Below are 24,929 nucleotides of genomic sequence, written 5' to 3' on the forward strand. Positions count from 1 at the left end.
CCCTTTCTTATATTTTCTCTCCCCTGTCCAGCTGTGGAGGGAAGGGTTAAGAGGCTTTGGTGGGTGTCTGGCACCCAGCCAGAGTCAATCCACTGTCAGACACCACACTCCAAAAGCGGTACTTAACTACAACATGGGTACAAATTATGTGTGTGTGTTTGTGTATACAGGCACCTATAATACCCCATTTGACAAACAAAGGCTGCAGTAGTACATCCTCTGATGTATGCAAAAGGTCTTCCCTATGAACAGTCAATCTCAGGAATTATTTCCACCCCAGATTTATGTTCACCTCTCTAAGGCTGCCTGTACTTAAGATAAAAATACTCAGATAACATTTGCGCTTTTTCAGCGCAAGACTCTTAGAGCAGGAGGGACAGGTTGCGTGAATCATGTAGTGGAGCATTTGAACTCAAATATTGTAACTGAAGTTGGTAATGAAGTTTTAGATATAGCAGAAAAATGGTAAGTTTGGATCACAGTTTTCTCTTGTAGTGAAGATATTACAAAGATGTGCTCTATCAGGAAGGGTTTCTGCTAAAAACATCAGTTCTCTGCAGTTAAACACTCAGGCTACAGACTGGGAGCTCATCAAAGCCATTGAACCATGTCAGACAAATCAAAAAAGGGAGGTATGCATTCAGCAGTCAAGAACAAACACAAACATTGTAACAAAAATATTTATCCATCCCAAATGGAAAGTTATTTCTGATATTCTGAAGAGCTAAAGCATTGATGGCAAGAGAAGATAAAACATAACTGCTTCCTCAAGGTCACCAAAAGTTCTGTTGAAGGCTTATAGTTGTGCCTTAGCAACAGAGATAAATCATAACCTTCTACTTTTGGAAATTCATCTTCAAAATACCCATAGTTGCCACAGCTCTCTGTTCCCATTGCTCTCTCTGACCCATCTCAGAGTGCTTGAATGGAAATGGGATGCTGAGAAAAGAATGTGCCCCAGATCTGGAAGCTTCTTTGTAATTTTTTAATCTTCCTTCTCTGATTTTCCTAACAGTCATTGCTAAAAAATGCCTATCTCTTCTATGCCACAGATTACTTTGCTTTTGAAAGTGGTGTTAAAATCTAATTGTTACATCTGGTAAAGTTTTCTCTGGTGATGTTCATGAGATCATTTTACATAGAAACCCAGAAAATTGTGATTACAATTTAAGTCATGTGAAGCCAGTTCTCTCAATTAAACTGAATTTTCACTTCTCCCACTAGAAGACTTAGTATGTGAAAATTTGCACATGCCACTAAGGGGAATTTTTTTTCAGGAGCTGTGCAGAACACCCTTTATCTATCACTGCCTGGACTGTGAATGAGCCTACATTTTCCCCAAAGTTAAAATCAACAATTAAACTTTTAATGCTCTTAACAGTGTGGTCTGGAGAACAGCTGAGCTGGTCTAAGAGTCTGCTGTTGCCAGAAGGCAGTACCTTCACCTTGTTATCCCTTCTCTTCTCACATTTCTCCCCCAGGCTCATCCCCTCTTGAGAGCTGCAGCCCCCCTGCAAACCAGCCACAGTCTGAGCAAGAAGGGAAAGCAGAAACTGAGCAACTGCCTCAACATAACTCATTAATCTGGCAGAAAAGAGCAGACCAAAATTCTGATCTCTCAAATGCCAGCCCCCTTAACAAGTCTGCTCTGTGCCTTGTTTAAACAGTCCCAGATAGGTCAGCAAGGGAAAACAGGAAGAGGTAAAGTAAGCAGAAGGCTTCTTGTTCCCTCCTTCAGGAAAACAAAGTGGTCAAATCAAAGCAACTGATTTTCTGCTTATATTTAGAGGAAGGCATTGAAATATAGAGATCATGCTTCAGTTTGACAAGTGATACCAAATAATACCTGATTTATGTAAGTCCCAGGGGAGTGTAGCCGCTCCATTTTTTCCTGATTTTGGAAGGGATGGGACTCCTGAAGCTGTGATATCCATCTGGCTCTCCCCACCATACCCAACCACTTGAACCCACTGGCCAGCTTCAACTCAATGTTCATGAAAAGCCATTTCTAAACAGAGGAGAAAGAAACACAGATTGTTAGTCTAAGAAAAACAAGGCTGCAGTCTGTGGTTATTCAGGAGGCAGAGGGGACAATCATGGTACTATGGGAGATTCAGGAGACACAGGCAATTTAATGATACTGAAGCAAGGAGTAAATTGAGCTCAGGCTATGTCACAGGAAACAATACCACAGGAATCCAGGTTTGTTAATTCTATTCTTTCTTTCATGGATGAAAAAGTGTCTTTGTGGAGGTTTTGAAACAGCATCAAGTGTTTGAATCTTTCTGTTCAAAATCTTGTCTTCTGTGTGATCTTTTGCTTTCAAAGAGGCAGTAGATCATATGTTTATGTCTTTTGTGGATGGAGTTCTTACACAGAAATAACTGATCAATGCATTTATATGATTTTGAGTCTCACATGTGCAGTTTTCCAAAACAAAAAATAAATGCACATACCCGCAACAACATCTGTATTTATTTTGGCTTTTCCAAGTGAAGTTCTACAACTTTCTACCAGTGTGTTTCTAATTGCTTAAGTAAATGCAACATCATATCCAAAATTTGAAATGAGACACTATAGTGCCTTTCCTAATTAGGAAGAGATGCTTCTGCTAATTTTTTTCCCATGAGTCAGAGGCAATGCAATAACATTCCTGAGCAATGGGACAAGTTCAGAAGAAAGCCTATGGTCACAGGCAGTTGCACATCCTGTCCTTTGGAAATTAATGAGCAAGGTATCCTTAAAACAGCCTTAACATTTTTGAGTTCATTCAGAAATAATGCTGACTAACATTCCTTCCTGATTGAAGTCCAGAAAAGTTCAGGTAAAGAAAGTCAATTGGTTAAGTCAATGTCATAAATTTTATTAAGTACAGTTTTTATGCCTGGAAGAGCAGTGGAACCTCAGTCAGCCACTCTGGCTGGAGGGATTCAGGGTTTAAACAAACCTGCCCACGGGAGCCAAATTCTCCTTGTTCTCTAACAGCTGCATCATAACAAACTGTGGACTGAGGCATTTCAGCAAGATCAAGCAGTTTCACTTTTGGAAAGAGTGACAGAATGCTTTGGTATATAAAACAGGCTGCATGAGGGATATCCCACCTGGACCGTTCATCTGTCCTATACCATGCAGACTAGCCAATAAATAAAAAAAAAAAAGGAGGTCTGAGGGAAGCCATTTGCCTCCAGTACTTGATAAATTAGTGCAAATTAATAGCTGATACGTGATGAACTGAAAAGTCAGAGCTGAACATTTGTATTTCTGTGCAGAGGTATGCAGGAGCAGAGTGCCTCAGCATCAATCAAGAGAAGAAAAGGAAAATGGTCCAAGATGGCTCTTGACCAAACAGACATGCAAAGGCCTTGCAAGCTTTCCTGGGGAGCTTGGAACACTGCCTCATGTATTCCAGATGTAACCTACAAGGCTTATTTGTTCTGATGGTGGCTAGATAGGGATATTTCATACAAAGGTCTCAAATGGTAAGTGACTGGTGCTTAAAAATAGCCATCACACAAGCACTGTTCACATCAGTGAGCAGGAGATCTGGGATCAAACTTCACAAACTTTTACCTCTGGCTCCATAAAGCATGAGAACATGACACCAAGAATGGCACAGGATAACTCTGTTTGGTCACTACGTGAGTTTAGCAACAGCTCCTCACCATTTTCCTCTGTAATTTACCCAATGCTAACTTCTCCAGCTCTAGGTTTTTTAGTCTATGAAATGAAGAGATTCTAAATATCACTCAAGTTCTACAAGACCTGGTTTGTTGGTATTTATGAATTTGCTCTGGTGTGCAAAATTGTCCATCTCATGAGACTGTATTGGGGTAGCAGACTTTCTGAACAGGAAAAACTCTGCTGAGATCCTCTTGGGATAAGTTATAATTATTATCCAGGCACCAGTATTTAGTATCAGAAGATTGATGGGTGATCTTGCAGAACTGCATTGCCACTTTCTGCGCATAAAAGTGTAGTTTTATGAAAATTAAATGTATGCTGTATGACAGCCTAGAGAAATGTTCTTGTGTTTGGCAGATTTTTAGATGAACTGCAATTTTTTTAAACTTTATGAGGTTTCTTCCCCTTCAGGATTGATTGTTATCACTTTCAAATGCACAGAATGTCTGAGAAGACAGCTCATAGGTAAGTGCAATATAATTAACAGAATCAATCAAGGCAAACAAGTATAACAAAACCAAGTAAAACCAGCAGCAATAGCTAGTGTGTTAACATCATTCCTCACAACATCAGCTCCTAATAAAAAAACCACACAATAACAATGCATCTCATATAGGAGACCTTACACATTGAATTTATTTACCAAATTCATGTGAAAAGACTCTTAAATCTTGCATATCAAGGTGGAATAATGATGATGAAAGAGTAAAAAAAAAGCAGAAGCTTCCTTGAAAAAGGCAAGAATTTTTAATTTATTTCAGTGATCTAAATGCTAATTTAGATCACTTCTGTAAACTGAAACAGGCAGTTTTGGGAGAATAAGTAAAAAGTTGTATTTGTCTCATGATCATATAAGCATAACGGAAAGTGATTTTTATCTTTTAATTGCAAAATAAAAGTCAATGTTTCAAGATAAGATGATGCTAAGGTTGGTGCATGCCATCTACATCTTCAAAAGTCTATCCTGGAGAAAAAAAAGAACTCTATCACAACCCTGACTCATGGATTGCTTCTGAAAGTAGTCACCTGAAATGGTGAATGATTCTAAGCTATGAATTTTGTTTTAATTTGCCCTAATAGGAAATACCAAGAAGGGTGGATGAGAGGCTGGACATGACCCAACAATGCACTCACTGCCCAAAAAGTCAGACGTACCCTGGGCTGCATCCAAAGCAGTGTGGCCATCAGATTCAAAGTGGGGATTCTGCCCCTCTGCTCCCCTCTGGTGAGACCCCACCTGGAGCACTCATCCAGCTCTGGGGTCCCCAGCTGTGCCCAGAACAGAACCTGTGTTCCACCACATGGACCTGTTGGAGCAATTCCACAAGAGCCACAAAGATGATTAGAGAAATGGAGCACCTCTCCTATGTGGAAAGGCTGAGACAGAATTGGGATTGTTCAGCCTGCAGAAGAGAAGGCTTTGGGATGTCTTAATTATGGCCTTCCAGTACCTGAAGTGGGCCTATGAGAAAGATAGAAAGAGATTATTTACAAAAGAAAATAGTGATAAGACAAGGGAAACGACTTTCAAGTGAAGATGGTAGGTCTAGATAGGGTATAAAGAAGAAATTCTTTACTGTGAAGGTGGTGAGACACTGGAACAGGTTGCCCAGAGAAGCTTTGGGTGCCCCATCCGTGGAAGTGCTCAAGAAAAGGTTGGATGGGTCTCTGAGCAACCAGAGTGAGTGGGAGGTGTCCCTATCCATGGCAAGGGGGTTGGAATAAGGGGATCTTTAGAGTCTCTTCCAACTGTAACCATTCTATGATTCTATGGTTAAACTAGATGTTATTTATATTTTGACTGCAAGATAGGATGTATTCAAGCATTCTTTTTCAGCTGAACATTGGCAGTAGAGCTTTTTGGATATGAAAATATTTGAATTATCTAATGAAATGTGTGTGGGGGGGTGTTATTTATAGCAAATAAACACTTGAATATTATTTCTTGAGATTTTGCTTATGAATAATTTCTTTGGTTGATAGACACATGGCTTTTTCAGCAAATCATATGATGACAACAATGTGATAGATAATTTATAAATAATTCTGTAGAGAGGTGTTCATGGGAAGGAATAGAAGGAGCAAAGGAAGTACGATGAATAATAAATGAAAAAGAAATAATTTTCATGCACTATCTTGCACTAAAAAAATATATATATAATTTCCTCAGCACTTCCAGCCCCTTCTGGTAATAAGCATTTAAGTCTTGAACAACTGAACTAAAAGATTGAATAACTAGGGTACAATTTTTAGTGTTTTGAACAAGTTAAACCTCTACATTCCATTGTTTTCTGTACAAGAAGTGAATAAATAAGGGAAATCAGTTGGATTTTAGGATTTCAGTGTGCTAATTAGGCTCAGAAATATTAGGACCTGGATACTAGGGTGAAGCTGCAATTAACTGAGATTTAATGAGCTGTGTAATGATAAGTGGCAGGGCTATGTAACTTTACAGCCATAATTTCCTGATTAGATGAACTCCTAAACACTGCAATCCTGTGTCCTACCCCAAGGCATGTTGACCCTTCTAGCTGGCCAGAAGAGAAACAAATTTTTGCCTGCAAAGTTTTTAGGACCTACACAGTGTTTTAGCAACAGGAAATTCCTATAGTTTCAGGGCAATTTCTCACTCTGATCAGAGCAAGCATCATTTTCCATGCTAATCTAAACATTTTTTTCCTGCTTCTTTTAATCTAGTTTATGTGTCTAGGAGTGTTTGTCTGATGACAAGAGGATCCTCTGAAGTAGCCACGGTTGGATAGGACATCAAGAGCATCCAGTATCCACATCAAACACAGTCTGGGTGATGGAGAGGTGCGCAAAGAAAGCCCATAATAAAACACCTCATAAAAGAGGGCCAGAAATGCAACCCCAGAAAGAAAGCAAATCCCAGCTTTAGAAGAACTCTGTTTGTAACTTGCATGAACATCAAGGGAAAAGTCTGCTAGATAAACCATGGGTATGAGAATCAAGTGACCTGTAACCATTAATTGCTTCTGACTGTCTACTACTTTTGGCAAATTCTCTCAAATTCTCAAATTCTACAAATTCTCTCTACCATTGTTAACATGGGGAATATTACCAATAAAAATTATTTGAAGATGACAAAGTCCTCAGACTCCCTGTGGGAGACACTAACATATTTCTCATGCTTTCAAAACCCAATAAAAGCAAGATTTAAAAGAAAATCTTAAACTTACCAGGATAGAAAACGTGTTACATGCGCCATACCTCTGTAATCACTTAGACTTTTTTTTTCCTTCATTCCTATGCCTCCTTCAGCACAGAGCACATATTGGCAATGACTGATAAGCACTCAGTGGATTGGGCCTTAATTTTACCACATTTTTTTCTACCACCATCCCCTGTTCTGTCCTTTCACTTTAACAGAATTCATAGTGAACAAGACTCAGAGATAAGTGCAAATGCAATGAAAGAACACCCAGAAAGGTTCAAAATGCCTATATCATACCTAGAGTGAGATTTTGCCAGAATTTAAATATCTGGATGTGTAAGAACGATAAAAATCTCCTTCTCCTGCAAGACATTTCCTTGGAGGCCCCCAAGACCTTGCTAGACACTGACACTGCCAGCCTGTTCCTGCAGCAAGAGGCTTCACTGAACACTGAGTTCCCACTCATGTTTGGGCATGGTGCAGAAATTCTGCATAGGCCATGGAGATATTGAGCTGCTGGAATCTGGCAGAAAGCCCATCAGCATTTCCAAGGTTGCATCCTTGGAAAACATACACAAACCAAATACACACACAAGTCATGGCACCACCTGGCACTTCGAAAACATCTTTTGGAAGTGGGTGGCAAGAGAGGGAGCAATGAAGGAAACAGATGGAACCTGGAGTTCCCCAAATGCCATATCTGCCATCTTTACTGCCATGTATTTGGTATGGTGGGTGTATAAAGCCAGCAGTACGATACTGAGCTCTTATCAAAAGTGCCAAGGAGATAATAACTGTGCTGATGTGTAGTTCAGAGCTTCTGGGACTGTGAAATGTGTGATGGCATGGAATTCCTCAGCAGTGTTACCAGCTGTGATATCTCCCTGCCTTTCTCCACTGCCTGCCTCTCTTTGCTTCCTCAGTGGCTTGGCATGCAATATAATTATATTTTTCTGGGGTTGATAGCCAAATAGACTTTTTTACTTTGCTTTTTTTGTCTTACCTTGTTCCCCAAGCTGGTGCCCAGCCTGGCTGACAGGTAGTCACACTTCATGCAGCAGAGAAGGCACAGCTGCTGTGACAAGGGAGTAGGAGTACATTAAGCCAATTTTGCTACAAGAAGAGTAATGTGTAATGAGATTGTGTGAGAACCATGACCTTATCTAGCTGTGAAAGGAGTCAAATACAATTGTAACTCAGTTAACATCCTTAGGAAATAATTGCCAACTACTTTTTGTGCTGGAAAGCTGGCCTAGCCCTGGACAAATATTACCATGCTTCATTTACACTATCACCAACACCTACAGCTATTCAAAACTGCCACACAATCTCCACTATTTAAATAATTAGACAAGGAGGAACATGATTAAGCAAGACAAATTTTGTATTTAAAGATTGCAAGTTCTTTGCTGTGGAATTCTTCTGTAATCAACTTCTTCCTGTTTTATCCTGCCTGCTGGGACAGAAGTGGGGAGGTTGCAGGCAGGGCTCAGGACACAGCTCCCTTGTGCCAACCTTTTCCTGGGACATCCCTCTCACTCTTTTTTTATCTAAAATAGACAAAGGCAAGTAGCAGCAGTGGAGAAGGACATGAATTTAGTTGCCGTCTTAGGGGCCATGATGAAGAACAACATCCAGTGTCTCTGAGGGAAAGGCAGAGCCATGATCCATCTTTCTTTGGAGAATTCCAACCCAGGACAGACTCTGTAAAGGGGAATCCCCTTTTCAGCAGCACTGTGGACTGTGTTGAGGGAGGGCAAGAATGGGAAAAGGGAGCAACAAAAGGTTGAGACATTTGGTTACTACTGCCTTTGACCCTGGCGTGGCTAGCTGCCTGCTCCTTCTGCAATTTTGTGGGGAGGCTACATCTTCATAAAAATCAGAGCTTACAGATTGCTGCTGGCCTTGGTTCTCTTTATTTCTTTGTTCATCTTGCTTGCACACTTCTCAGGTTCTGAAAAAAAGGCTTTAACAGATGGGTGGATAATATCCAACTATGACAAAAGCTTTCAACAGTCATCTAATGTTCCAAATGAGTAACTCAGTGTGGAACACAAAGACCAGTGGATGAAGTGCCAATAATGATTGTATCCAATCTTTCCCATATAACTGCCACAACATGCACAGTTATGCCTTGCCAAGTAACCCAAGAGTGAAAAGTGATGTACCATCAGTCTTTGGGAGATAAGCAGAAGAGTCACATAATTCACACTAGCGTGCCACAGACCAGCAAATCATCACATGCTCCTCACAGTATTGGGATTTTGTGCCCCTCTTACATACTGGTGGCATAGCAGAATCACTGGTGAGTGGATAACAGGAGTTTGTTATGTTAATGTCATTTTATGAAACCTGTTTCTCAGCCATTCACAGGGATTTGAAGAATAAAGTATACCATTCACCTTTTTTCTATTTCCAATTAAAATAGCAGCAGCCAAACACTTAACACAAGAAGATTAAATGTATGTGAATTATTTCCTGAGGTCCTTTTCTCATTTCAGTATGAACAATGCAGCCAAAGTTGTGGGAGAGCCTGGATAAATGGCCAATTTGCTCATGTGCCATACTTTAATCACTGTCTAAACCTGTTGGAATAATATTTCCTTGAAAGTGGCAGTATAAAGCTTATTCTAGAAAAGCTTGAAAAATATCTGTAAGCAATGTAATTAAATACTTCAACACCTGCAAGAGAGAAAGGTACAAAATTATTTTTTTGCCTTAAAATCAGCTTGTAGGCAATCATATGCCCAAGTAACAGAGAAAAAACCCACAACCTAATCTCCAAACCATAGCACAGAAAAAATACACCAATGAAAAAAACTCATGTCCTATGCTCAAGCAGCAAAAATGTTTCCATAAGATTTTGCACATTTTATCTTCAGTAAAATAATATGAATTAGTTAAAATCCCTTCTGAAACACTCTGGAATATAACATGATTTGAGAGGAGGAAGAAGCAAGAGTTTTTGATCCCTCCAGAGGACTAAGTCTAATACAGTCATCTGTTTTAAAAGGCTTTCCAGACAGATGTTCCTCTAATGCAGCAACTGCCTCATAACCGTCATTTATCAAAAAGATAAACTGGTGGAAATTGTCCATCCCTGTTCCAGCATGAGCAGTGCATGATGAAGAGTGTCATCATTTGGAAACAATCACCTTCCCTCTGTTCCCTCCAGTTTCATCCAGCAATTCCAGTAGTCCTCTTAAAATAAGATTTATATCAGAAAATGCTTTCCCAGGAACTCTTTAGCTTAGTAATGCTATTGCATTTAGTAAAGAACTACATATAATGATAATGCCCCACCAACACTATCTCTGGAATCAAATTTTCAAAACCAGCTTCTGGCAACTAATCACAAAAGCAGCTTTCATAATAAATCCACTTGCTTTAGCTGCCACAGTAAATATTCTACTCTGATCAGGGCAACATGGAGCTTGAATCCCAGCTAGTGTCTTGGATTGATGGCATTTCTCACCTATGTGCTACAAGGCAATGCAAAAGTTGTTCAACCGTGTAGTTCTATATCTGTTTCATTTTCCTTGAAGTTTAATTTTACTCTGGATTTCTTGAGGATGTAATGCTTATTCTTGTGGTAATTATCTTAAATGACTGATTTATACACAAACTCAATTGCAGTTTAATACTGTCTCTAAATAAAAGGACTTTGTTCAGGGTTTTGTTGGGGTTCCTTTTGGGAGGGTTGTTTGTTTGTTTGTTTGTTGGTATTTTGGGGTTGTTTTGGTTTGGTTTAGTTTTTTAAATGAATAAATTTATGTGCATAATCGAAATTTAAATAGTCAGAGAAAAAAAAAAGTTGGTACAATAGTTGTCTGAGATTATGTACCAGGAGAACACATTTGAGCCAGCCAGAAGAGCTGGAGAGATTTGCAGCATGGACTGGCCAGGTGAGAAAAGTATTGAGGCTCATGGGCCTTGGAAATGGTGAAGGCAACAAATTTGAGAAGCAGCAGGAGCCTCAGAGGTGAATTTTGGGCAAACAGATGGCTAAGAGTTTGTGAAAAGTGTAGAAAACAAAAATTGCAGTGAGGGCTAAAATCGCCAACTCTGGGGCATTCAGAAGAGTGAATAAAGTTACTGAGGCTGGAAGAGAGATCCTTCCTTCCTTCCTTCCTTCCTTCCTTCCTTCCTTCCTTCCTTCCTTCCTTCCTTCCTTCCTTCCTTCCTTCCTTCCTTCCTTCCTTCCTTCCTTCCTTCCGACACTTCCTTCCGACACTTCCTTCCGACACTTCCTTCCGACACTTCCTTCCGACACTTCCTTCCGACACTTCCTTCCTTCCTTCCTTCCTTCCTTCCTTCCTTCCTTCCTTCCTTCCTTCCTTCCTTCCTTCCTTCCTTCCTTCCTTCCTTCCTTCCTTCCTTCCTTCCTTCCTTCCTTCCGACACTTCCTTCCGACACTTCCTTCCGACACTTCCTTCCGACACTTCCTTCCGACACTTCCTTCCGACACTTCCTTCCTTCCTTCCTTCCTTCCTTCCTTCCTTCCTTCCTTCCTTCCTTCCTTCCTTCCTTCCTTCCTTCCTTCCTTCCTTCCGCCACTTCCTTCCGCCACTTCCTTCCGCCACTTCCTTCCGCCACTTCCTTCCGCCACTTCCTTCCGCCACTTCCTTCCTTCCTTCCGCCACTTCCTTCCTTCCTTCCGCCACTTCCTTCCTTCCTTCCTTCCTTCCTTCCTTCCTTCCTTCCTTCCTTCCTTCCTTCCTTCCTTCCTTCCTTCCTTCCTTCCTTCCTTCCGCCACTTCCTTCCTTCCTTCCTTCCGCCACTTCCTTCCTTCCTTCCTTCCTTCCTTCCTTCCTTCCGCCACTTCCTTCCTTCCTTCCTTCCTTCCTTCCTTCCTTCCTTCCTTCCTTCCTTCCTTCCTTCCTTCCTTCCTTCCTTCCTTCCGACACTTCCTTCCTTCCGACACTTCCTTCCTTCCGACACTTCCTTCCTTCCGACACTTCCTTCCTTCCTTCCTTCCTTCCTTCCTTCCTTCCTTCCTTCCGACACTTCCTTCCGACACTTCCTTCCGACACTTCCTTCCGACACTTCCTTCCGACACTTCCTTCCTTCCTTCCGACACTTCCTTCCTTCCTTCCTTCCTTCCTTCCTTCCTTCCTTCCTTCCTTCCTTCCTTCCTTCCTTCCTTCCTTCCTTCCTTCCTTCCTTCCTTCCTTCCGACACTTCCTTCCGACACTTCCTTCCGACACTTCCTTCCGACACTTCCTTCCGACACTTCCTTCCTTCCTTCCTTCCTTCCTTCCTTCCTTCCTTCCTTCCTTCCTTCCTTCCTTCCTTCCTTCCGCCACTTCCTTCCGCCACTTCCTTCCGCCACTTCCTTCCGCCACTTCCTTCCGCCACTTCCTTCCGCCACTTCCTTCCTTCCTTCCTTCCTTCCTTCCTTCCTTCCTTCCTTCCTTCCTTCCTTCCTTCCTTCCGCCACTTCCTTCCGCCACTTCCTTCCTTCCGCCACTTCCTTCCTTCCTTCCTTCCTTCCTTCCTTCCTTCCTTCCTTCCTTCCTTCCTTCCTTCCTTCCTTCCTTCCTTCCTTCCTTCCTTCCTTCCTTCCTTCCTTCCGCCACTTCCTTCCGCCACTTCCTTCCGCCACTTCCTTCCGCCACTTCCTTCCGCCACTTCCTTCCTTCCTTCCTTCCTTCCTTCCTTCCTTCCTTCCTTCCTTCCTTCCTTCCTTCCTTCCTTCCTTCCTTCCGCCACTTCCTTCCTTCCGCCACTTCCTTCCGCCACTTCCTTCCGCCACTTCCTTCCGCCACTTCCTTCCTTCCTTCCTTCCTTCCTTCCTTCCTTCCTTCCTTCCTTCCTTCCTTCCTTCCTTCCTTCCTTCCTTCCGACACTTCCTTCCGACACTTCCTTCCGACACTTCCTTCCGACACTTCCTTCCGACACTTCCTTCCTTCCTTCCGACACTTCCTTCCTTCCTTCCTTCCTTCCTTCCTTCCTTCCTTCCTTCCTTCCTTCCTTCCTTCCTTCCTTCCTTCCTTCCTTCCTTCCTTCCGACACTTCCTTCCGACACTTCCTTCCGACACTTCCTTCCGACACTTCCTTCCGCCACTTCCTTCCTTCCTTCCTTCCTTCCTTCCTTCCTTCCTTCCTTCCTTCCTTCCTTCCTTCCTTCCTTCCTTCCTTCCTTCCTTCCTTCCTTCCTTCCTTCCGACACTTCCTTCCGACACTTCCTTTCGACACTTCCTTCCGACACTTCCTTCCTTCCTTCCGACACTTCCTTCCTTCCTCTTTCCCTCCATTCCTCCATCTCTGATTTCACTGATTTTTAACAAGAGGAGATGTTTAAAGGTCGATGTCGCCATTCAAAGCAAAGACATTTTTGCTTTGAATTTTGAAATATTACATTTCATCAAAGAGGTTTATTTATTCTTATTTAAGTTTTATGCCAAGTAATTATTAAATCTAGTAATATTCTAAATTTTGCTCTTTACATTTGGAGTAAGTGTGTGGTGTCATTTGTACTTAACAAAACTCTAGAAAGCAAAATTTTACTCATACATGAGGAAGTGACTCATCTAAACAGGAGAGGGAAGTGACTGAATTATTTCCTAGCAAAAAATTTCCTTAGAGAGAAACTTGCACCAAGCAGCCATAAAACATGACAATGGCTGGAAATTAATTCAGACATGTACCAAACTAAAGCATATTGCACTTGGGCTTGAGCTAATTGCAATCACTCAGTTTAAACCCCTTCTGGCAGTTGCTTTGGTTTGGATTTGAATTCTGCAGAGATAAGCTGAGTGATACCTGCCCCAGCATGTGTTCAGTCAGGATGTGTGTGCTGGTTCAGTCCTCACTTCCAGCTTGCAGCAATGCAAGTTACATTCTGTGACAGGAATTGTGCTCCGTTTTGGAGGACAAAAACATGTATCACTCATCAGCACAGAAGTTGTGCAGCTAAGAAGCTTTGTAATTAAGAACCCTCACAATTGCATCCCATAATTTATTCATAGTATCAATTACAGAATTCCTGGTAGAGGAAGTCAAACTAATTATATTTTTTAAAATTTAAATTAGTTTCTTCTGTTCAATTAAGGAAAGCCAGAAGCTCTTCAGGGTACCCATACTGCCAGTGGCAAAGTGTAATAGCTTTGCAGTGAGACAGTCAGCTGGAGCAGCTGCTGAAGAGCACTCTGAAAAACCAAAAGCACCAGTAGAACAATGTTAGCCAGCTTCATCTTGGAGAGTGTCGGCTCAGCCTGCTGAGTACTTGAGTGCTACTGGCCTTATACATGGTTGCAAATCTGCAACTTTAAAAACAGACACAATGAGCAATATATTCAAGAGCTCCAGTCTGCTTTTCACCCATCTCTGACCAGGTGAATAAATGCAGATGGTTGCTCGTCAGGTGTGTGTTAGGGACACGCTCACTCTAGACCCAGATCCTCATCACCTAATAATGATGGCCAGAGAACAACAATTTCCTAGGGCAGACCCCTCAGATGCAGGAGGGGAAAGTTTTGGCCCTGCAGTCCAAGAGTGCAGCTGAGTTGTGTGTTCATGCCACCCCAATGTGCTGTGGGTCCTGTCACAGCCTCCACGCTGGCACTGATGGTTCAGGGGCTGAACTCAGCAGAGCTCCCCCCTTACACCCTGGGCTGCATCACTGCCTCCCCCGTGCTCATTTTGCTGGGCCAAGGATATCACTGCAGCTCTTTTGTGGAGCTGGAGGGAGAAGGGAACCATATATTTGCACGTAAAATGGAAGATGCTTTATTTATATTAGATCCTCTAAAAGCCCCACAATTGCTTGCAAGGAGAGTGATACAACAAGCAGCATTTCTGAGAATGCTGTGGGCATTTTCTGACATACTTTCAAGTACCAAATAAAAAAGCTCTTGGCATGCACTTCATCTGTAACTGCTTATGCCCTGATAACAGAGCAGAGGGCCCCAGGACCCATCACAGCAGTTATTACAGGACATTCCTTCACATATCCCACACAGTGAGTTACAGCAAGCTGCATTATAAATCCAGCTGTATTTTTAGGTGCATTAGTGGTCGCTCGACTACAACTGAGTCTGGTCAGAGTTCAGATGCTTGGTGGAGTTTTTTTTATTCCCCACTTTCCTCCTAAGTGCTAGGGTATTTCGTTCAAAAAACTCTGCCCTGCAACTTCCATCTACTGACTGGAAAAAGGGGAGTGTGTGTGTGTATTTCTTTCAGGCAAAAAATCCAGAAAAAATTATATACTACCAAGTAGTTTATAGTATTTTCTAATTACAAACACAGCAGGTTACCAGATCAAGCAAAACCAACACCTTATCTTGGATCCATTCCTCATGATGCAACTGTAACTTTTAGTAAAAACTCCTCAGTGTCTGGATGAGTGATTTGTGCATGGCTAGGATATGGGATATGAGATATGGGATATGGGATATGGGATATGGGATATGGGATATAGGCAGTATGTAACCAGCAGGGAAACTAATTTCTGCACAGAAAAAAGACCACAGAGTATGTGGTTAGAAGTTCTTTTATGCATTAATGCAGCTAACAAGGCTTTATTGTCTTCATCACATTTTCAGTTTAAAACTATGCAGCTACAGTCCAGTTGTGCAAAGTGTGGTTTCTCACATGGGTGAAGTAATTCAGTCTGGGAGCAAGGAAAAGTTTCCAAATCACTCTACTCTTCAGGCTCCTGTTCTAAGGGAGAGTTTCTGTGAACAGAATAAAAAATGCCTCAAAGAATGCAATCAGCACCTATTTCCAACATCACAATTATCACATAAATAAAGAAAAGCCTCTCCTGATTTTTGAAATCTTTCTTAGCACTTTAAAGTTCTACATCATTTGATGCATTTTATCTTTTCTTTTTAAATCAGAATAGAGAAAACAGCAAAGTAACCCAACTACCTCTCGTGACCCAGAGAACTACATGTTTTCTAACAGAAGAGAAGGTGAAAGATTTTCTTTGCAAAACAGTCATGCTTCAGTTACCACATCTGCAATCCCCCTTTCTCCCAAGAGAAAATGTCACAGGGAAGCAAAGATGATACACATGGTCTTTCCTCCCACTCTGTGAGAAAGGGAGTGAGTAGCTACTTTAATTTACATTTTATGCATGCCAGGCAATGAATTGAAGCTGATTGTACCAAACTCACTCCCAGCAGTATTTTAGCCTATTCCTGGTCATTTGAACTCCATGCTCACAAGGTCTTTGCTTCTAGACTGTACCATGGGATGCAAAAACGTAGTTTGTACAAAAGGGGTGAATCACTTGAACTATAAATTAAAATCTTAGTCTTCTAAATATCTTTTTCTAGCAAAATATCCGAACTTTGCAGTGAGGTTGTATCTTCCATCAGTCATTTATATAATAATCTGCTCTTAGCCCATGTCATTTATCAAAACTCCTTTCAGATGCAACTCTTACAACCAAGGGGCTTTTAAGAATTGGTTTTTCCCTTTTTGGATAATTCCATAGAGAGTGTGAACATCTTGTGACAGATCTAAATGTAATCAACAAACGATACCTGTAATATGATTTTCAAGCTAAGAAGTCTCTAAAAAAGCAGATTTATATGGGGGCCCAAATATGCAGTTATGACATGCTCTTATAAAAAAATTGGCTCATTATTATGAAAATTCAGAATGATCCTGTCTCTAGAAAGGATTACACCAGTTGTGGGGCAGGTAATCAGATACCTCATTTCAGCCTCTAATTTCATATCCAAATGTCAGAAAAACATAAGCAGCAGTTTTCAATGGTTTGACTTCAAGCACCAAGATCAGATCATAATCCTTATCATTTATCCTGGTCATAGCCATTCTGAGGGAGTTCATTGCAATCCTCAAATAACCCCTACTGTAAGGGGAAATGCCTTCACAGAAATTGAAGTGCAGGAAAAGTAAGTCCATGACCATGCAGTACAGCTGTTTCTGATGAGAATGGAAAGGAATCCCTTTCCAGACAGACACTAAGCTCTAGTAAAAAAAGTGATTTGGTTTGGATAAAAGAAACCATCAATAAACTCATCAATGTATCAAAATGCCCTTACTATCAGTCTCTGATAATCTAAGCTGACACAAAAATGAGTGTGTAAGTCAAATACTATGTGTTTGAGTAGCCTCTGTGAAATCAGTGCAGCTCCTCCTCCTCTTGGATGAACATACACTGAAATGCATGGCCACATGGCAAGGATAAACCAAATTTTACACTCACTGCATTTAGGCTATTTCCTAGTGCTGGTATAAGAACAAGACATCTATTTACATTAAAACATGGTTTTCTTCTTGCAACCAGGTGGCACAGCAAGGACATTTTTGGAATCATACTGAGGCAATAAAAGACATCATAGAAGTTAATATATTCTTTAATATTCTGAGAGAGGGAAGGAAGATAGTTTTTATTATTATATAGCCAACCAGATAATATCTGGAGAAACAATCACTGTAAACCAAGATGGATGGCTGTACTTAAAATATAACCTCTATAATCAAAAATTTTCTTCTACATGCATTTGTTTTCTAGGTCACATTCTGTAAGTTTAATTTTCAATCTCTTTCCAAGTATTAGTATTAAATGACTGTTTACAGTTTTTATATCAAATCCACACTGAGAGAAGAGAACACTTTCATATTACTGGTTCAATAATATGGCACAAAATGTTCCCTCACACCTGGATGGAATTGAATTACTTTTTAATTTAAGCAGTTTCATATTTGCAGCCTAACTCTAGTATATAGGGAGGAGTCAAAGGTTATCTATTCTCCATGGAAGCTAACTCAGGACTATTTACACAGTGTAGGACGGGTCTGTTAAGATTTGTAATTTACTCGCAGTCATCCAACACTCCTTTCTGTCTTTCATAGTGGACTAAGGTCTGCACTTAACCTCAGAGAAAATTCAGTCTGAACTGAATTATTCTGCTCCCCCATGAGTAATGGAGATTCCCTTTCTTCCCCATTCTCCCCCTGCACCTCCTCTCCCCCACTTTCTTAACACTAGATATTGTATGGTTTAGTTTCTGGGTACCATTTAGCTTGAAATATTTAGATGTCTATGAATTCATGACATTTTTAAGCCCACATTCAACAATATTTGAATTTGTGCCCAGTTCAAGGTGTTCTCAGAGAAGCTTTCCAGTTTGGACCTTAGTTCAAAAGACTTGAAACTAATGTTTTTCAAAGGGATCTCTGCTTTGTTTCCAGCCTTAAAAATAGGGCTAAGGGGAGGCTTCTACATGCCTGAGTAAAAGTCCCCGAAGAGCTGAATTGGACTATACTTACCTGTGTTATCATTGCAGTAAAAAATACTCATTAGAAGACAAATTCCATTATTGCAGGTACAATGCAAATAAATAGAGCAAAAATGTGTCTTTTTCAGCTAATTTACAGCTTCCCGAATAGGTTTATAAATAGTTTCAACTATAATTTTACAATTGTACTGTAAGAAAATTTCAGCTATGTTGAGTGTTAGCTAATTATCACAGAATTTCTCATTCAAAGCAACGGTGATGCAATTTATTTTCCTCCACAGCAACCAATAAGCGTTGAATTATTATTTGTGTTCAGCTTCTACCATAAAAAAGCAGTCCTTGAGTTTAAACTTGTCCTATACAACAGCCTGGCATAAATTGCTGTGAAGTCTTTCAGCTTGTTTAGATTTAGTCTTGTTGATTATCAGAAACTTGAGGTGAGTGATAGCATGATTTATTTCACTGTTTTGACAGAGGTCTCATCAGGTTCATTAAACCTCTTCTAAAGATGCTCAGTTTTTCACCTTGGTTCCCCATTTTCCCCAGGCCTCCCATTTCTAAACACCAAAGCTTGTGGTCACATGAAAAAGCATTGAATTGGGTTTAGAATTGGTCTGGAACACCTTGTGTGGCTCCGTGACATTTCTGTCACAAGTTAGTCCTTTAAGATGAAACAGCAGGCTAAGAAAAAAATAGATTAATGATACCTTCACAGTCACATTGAACTTCTGAACAAATATCCCTTTTCTAGCATACTGTGATAGCTTTTATTACTCACACCAGTGTAATGTGTGAAATAATCTCTTGGATATACTACATCAGAGACAAAAAAAGCTTCCTTTTAAGGATTCCCACATTACTTCATTTCTACTGAGACAAAGATTAATGCATTCAGATAGCGTAAATCGGTTTTGTGGTCTTTTATTTTTGTCTTTTTTTTTTTTTTAATTGTGAGCTTATAAAAGCCACCTTTAAACGTTTGTTTTCTTTCTATTTGACACCCTGTTATTCAAAACATTTATTTTCCATGAGTATTGATTGGGGCATTAAGAGAAAGTCAGAGCAGCCCTGCAGAAAGGGATCTGTAGGTACTGGTCAGCAATGGGCTCAGCAGGACCAGCAGCGTGCCCTGGCAGCCCATCCTGGGGGAAGATGTTCCAATGGCACGAGTCTGAAACACGGAGAGGAAAGGTTGTTGGGAAAGGTAAAACACTTTACTTGGTGAGTTTGCAATTGGGCCTGTAAGTAAAGATACAAACAAACAAAACTGTAGGCCTTTAGAGAACATCTCCTGTCACACTTTTAGAGGTGGATATCCCAAAATTTAGCCCCTCAAACAGGAGCCAGATTTTCTTTTCAGCCATACAAATATCTCCCCACTGGAGGCGAGCAATGGGAGATATAATTCTTGAAGAAATTATAAACTGCCTATATGTGGACAAAGATATGCAGGTGTTTATCTGACCTTGCTTCCTAGAGTGTCTGAACAATGAATTTTCTTTAAAGAATTAGTCCTTGTAGCATTCCTATGAGATGAAACACACACCTTTGCCTTCTTTACAGGGGCATACAAGCACCTGGGGCCCCATGGCCTCAGTGCAGGCCTTTAAAGGCATTGAGGTTATTAGAAACAGCCAGCATTGGGCCTAAGAAGGAATTTGTGCCAGGTGAATCTGTGCCTTGCCTACCTGAGAGATTTTCCAAGTTTTGAGAAATGGGAATATTACAGCAATTTATTATTTGCACATATGCAGCCGAGTCAGCAAAATGTGTGCTCTATGGGAGGGATTTCCCCAAAACCAAACAAGGCACATCAATACATGCTGTCAGAAGCTGCTGGGTCATATGCAATTTTACCAGGCTACTTTCTTCACCTGCTAACTGAGTGCAGAGGCATATCACCATATCAATTTCCCTGGCACAGCTGTCCCAGTGTTATGGATGGGCTGCTCCAGGGCTGGCTGTGGAGTGGGATGACAGCCTGCCTTGGCTGCTGAGAGGGCTGGCACTGTGCTGCTGGGCCAGGAGAAAGGAATTTTGATAACCAGTGCCTAGTTTTCTGAAGTCTTACTCTGAGCACAGCCTTCATGTTTTGTCCCAGGTCAAGCATGAAATGTCCAAGGACTTGGAGGCAGGTGTCCAGCTTTCAGCACTCATGCCAGTCAAAACCTTTCACTGTGGTGGATATGTTTCATGCTCCAGCCTTATCAAACTGGCTAATTGTTCCTTTCCAAAATGAGTAGTGTACTGCCAGACCTCTTGGAAGGCTAAAAATAATCCTGCCTTTTTTTTTTTTAATGTAGCATTTGTCTTCATTTATTACTCTTTTGCTGATGTTAATGAGAGACAGATTTCTGTGTATTAAATGTGTAGTAGTCCAGACACAAGAGATGAGCAACAGTTATAAATATGATGTGAAAATACTTATTGAAAAGCAAAGTTACACATTAGGCATACAAATGATAGGATTATGACAGTAGAGCTTGCTGGAACTTTTTTGCAGTGTATTAATTTGTGCTTAGAAAATGTCTCTGCCATAAGCTTGAACAGCTACGACCTGGTATCCATCAGAGAGCTCAATGCTTCCTCGAGATCTCTGCTCAGCAGTGCCTTAAAACAGAGCCGCTGCTGCTGAATGTGAAATTCATAAAGCATGTGGTCAAGCCCACATCAGCTCTCCCTCGCCTGCATGTCTTCTCATTTCCATTGGATAAGTCAAGCCTTCAGGGCCCACAGAGCCTTAGTTAAAGAAATTAAAACAGCTCTTGAAAGATAGGATTGTATAAACAGATTGTGAAGGGGCTCTGTTTGAAATTAGGCCAAAGCAAACACTGAGGCCAGCTCTTCCTCTCCCTCTGGCTGCGTCTCCGCCCTCGGCGCCGCTGCAAGGGACACCTCTTGCAGACGGCTCCTGACCTCCCTCACGCCCCTCGCTGACCCCCAGCCTCTCACATGGTTTCAATTGCATCAGGCCAGCTCAAAGTCCTTCAGCACGTACTTCAGTGGCATCTCTCAGTTTCTTCTCCTGGATATTTTTAAAGTCCGGCTCAGCCAGCTGTTGGACGTGCCTCTCCACCTCTTGTCCCTCAAGTCTGTCACTGAGGGGACTCTGCAACCTGCATCTTTCAGATGGACATGCAAAATCCAGTACAGGTTCCTGGAGAAGGGATGTTTTACTTCTAAAAGATAATTTTAATTTGCTTTTGTTAACTAACAAAGACCTGAATGTCTTGGAACATGTTATATATAGGTCAACAAAACAGAGAATCAATTTGGAGACGTCTGAATTTTTTTGACAGCTACTAGAGGTATAAATCTATCAGAAAATAATTTGCAAAATGGCTTTTATCAAGGTAGGATAAATGATTCTACTTAATTGCAAAGAGAATAGAGATAGAAAGAAAAAGTAGTTAATGCTACCCACATCCATAAACAATTTCTTTCACATGGACCATAATCTGGAATGTAGGATTATAGTTGTGAATTTAGCACCAGATAGTAGGTGCAGATTTCCCATCCTATGATTGAAGGATTGGAGGAGCACTAGGGTGATTGAATCAATGAGATTTTTTAAAATGAGATCACATGGTCTGTTTTGTGTTAGGGTTGAATGATTTCTCTCTTAGACTGCCTCACAGTATTTTTAAATTCAGCTTTCATAAAGTAACTATAGATTTCTGGTCTTTTTTGTTTCTATTTTCTTGCATCATTTGCCTAATCTATTCCTAATGGGCAAAAATTATGCTTAATGGCATAACCAAAGGGATTCCAGGTTCTATGGGCAAAACTGTCTAATCATCTGGAGGATTTGAATAAAAATATCTCATTATGTACAATAGAAATTGAGCAGTCCACATAGAAACCTGATCCTTTAAAAGTACTTTTTTCAGAATTATTTTAGTCATTATCAAGGAACCCAGAAACATGACATGCCAGCTTTGTTTTCAAGCTCCTAATTCACCATGCACAACATTGGGTCTATTTAACCAGTGTCTAAAATGGTAATGGCTGCAAAGAAAAAGGCCAATGTCTGAGCAGAGCAACAGGTGCAGAGCACCTGGAACAGCAGCATTCAGACCGATGAACTGCCCTATTCATCCCAATGAGCCCAAGGTGTAGCTTTATGATACAACTGAGCCTCTCTGTTCAAACTGCTCACAAACAGCCCTTGCCCTCCTCCTCCACCATTTCCTTAGAGCCAGCTCAGGCATTGGCTTGAGAACAGAGTAAAGCAGATGAGAATAATTACACAGAAGATTTTTTTTCTAACACATCTCTATGCTCTAAAAGAAGAAAGGAAGAAAGAAAAGACTCTTTTCCATGAACTGAGAGGATGAGGAGAAATGGCGTGACTTGCAAATATATGAATCTGGCAACTTATTCCTCTCCTCAGGTGATATTCAGCACATGATTAACACTCTTCTATTTACCTTGTTAAGGACCCTTGAGCAAACTCTGATGGTGCTGACATGTCCGTGCTGCACTGGACAGGTCATTGCCCACAGCATTGTGCTACTGTGCGAGCAGCCACGGATGGGGAAGAGGGATTCAGCCACCAGCAGGACCCCAGTGACATGGCACCTCACTTGGGACTTTGGGCTGGCACAGAGGTCACTGTTTTGGGAATGACATACTGTACACTGAAGCTCCCTGAGGAGCTTAAACCTGTGATCTCCTCCTTCTCCCCAGCTGATGCCCACCACTGTCCTGGGAGAACACTTGTGCTCATTTCCCATATTCACCCAGTCAGGAGGTGCATGGTCCTGGGGAACAAACAGGACTGACTGGGTTACATGGCTCATTTTGCCATCATTAGATGGCTTAAGCCCATGAGAACTTCCTTGTGTATGTGGGTGGTGATTCCATATGACATTATGAAAGGCATAACTATGCCAGCAAAACTTTCTAGACTGGCCTGCCCTGTTTACCTTGCAGTGTGTTGGCCTACATTGCCATTATTTAGGAGACTCATTGCCTCTCTTTGCTTAACAGCCTGGTCTGGACCAGAGTGCTATGAAAACAAATTGTTGTGCACAACTTCCAGACACATAATTTCAGAGTCTTAGATGAGCTGCAAATGGTAGAGGTCCACTCTTTTCCTCCTAATGTACCCTTTGGGCTCTCTACTAGGAACATTTTGCTGTTAAATTATAATCAAAATCAATGACCCATCGAATAATAGAGCAAAACTTACTTGTCTTTGTTCTAAATTTCCTATCTCATACAGTGACTTTGCCATGGTGTCTTCAGGAAATCAAATGCTGAATGAGAAGCAGCTGGCACAAACTGAATCTGGCAGGAATACAGTAATTCTGGTCAACCTGGATAAAGAGAAATGCTTCAAAAAGTATGTGGTACATAAGCATTACCTTTGCTTGCCTCTATCTCTGCTCATGCCAGCGTCCAGGTCCTAAATCATGCTAATCTCATCAAGTTAGAAAACCCTTAGAGGACCAGCAAAATATACTTTTGATTTTCCTTCCAAGAGAAGTTCTGATACCAAACGGCTTCATTGTTCTTGATGCTAGAAGAGTGGGGGCTGTGGTGAAGAGTCTCATTCTGGCAGGAAAATGCAGCCTACCTGTGCTGGCAGCTGCAGATGTCCCTGCTTGTTCAGCCATCTCTTTGTCTTCCCAGCATTGCTGGTCAAATTTCAAAATTTAATCCTCACATTTCACCAGCACCTCCAAATCCACCTATCCGATTTCCAAGACTAATTATACAAGGCCAAAAGAAAGCATTTTTCTTATCAAAAGGAGTTTAGTTCTCACAAGCAGAGACTGTGGAATAAAGTCTTAGCAGTAAAAATGGATTTAATCTACCCTTAAAGCATTCCTTATAATTTCTTCTAGGACAAAGATTTTCTCTTTTTTTTACTGTGTGCATATTTTCATTACCATAACTGCACTTTTGCCCAAGGCAGGAAGACATTTCCTGAAGCACAAACAAACAAGCAAAACAAAACAAAGAAAGGTTTAGCATAATTTCCTCAAGGTAAAGTAAAAACCAGTGAACGAGGGCTTCTTTATTCTTATAAATCTGAAGAAAGGCATAGGTTCAATACCATAAAAATCCAGGTAGCCTATAATATTTCCTATGAGCAAAAAGCTGAAAGTGTCATATTTTGTTCTGGAGGTGGACAGTGCTTTACAAGAACATGAGACCAGGTTTCTGTTTCAGGAAATGAGAGACCAATTTTACTCTAATGTGTATATGAGTTATGTTGGTAGGTAATCAGAATGGCAGCATACATTCCTTTACGAAGAGCAGAGTCTGTTTTACTGCTTTTCAAAAATAAGCAGCATTACTAGTTTATATGTCTTTTCTGACCTAAGCTGTATGGATTAACCAATTTCAGTGAAAACAGGCTGAGTTGTTTTCCAGAAAGTCAAAGCATAATGAAAGGAACCTGTCCCAGGCATTAGTGTTAGACACTGTCTAACCCATGCTAACATTTTTAAACAAAACCAACCATTGTCAGAGTGTTTTTGTGCTTTCTGTTGTTCATTACTACTGAAGCAGTGGCTTTCCTAATGAAGAAATCAAATTGGAATCTGACACTTCAGAGTCCGAGAGGCTGCAGAGAACAGAACTATAATGAAAACAATATCCTGGGAGCAGAGTTTCACATGTGGTAGCAGTTACTCCTGCTGCCTCTCCTCTCCCAGCACGGCCTATCTGCATAATCATGGGCTGCAGAGCGAGTTCAAAGGGCTTTTCTGCAGAGGAGCCCCACACTGCCCTGGCTGCAGCACAGCACAGCCCTGCATGGATGCCCAGCAGTTAGAGCTGAAGGCAACACCTTGGCTTGCTTCTGTCCTACAGAGCAGCAAACCTTGGCTAGGGTACACTG

Source organism: Ammospiza nelsoni, chromosome 1 (assembly GCF_027579445.1).
Source record: "Ammospiza nelsoni isolate bAmmNel1 chromosome 1, bAmmNel1.pri, whole genome shotgun sequence".
NCBI classification, from domain to species: domain Eukaryota; kingdom Metazoa; phylum Chordata; class Aves; order Passeriformes; family Passerellidae; genus Ammospiza; species Ammospiza nelsoni.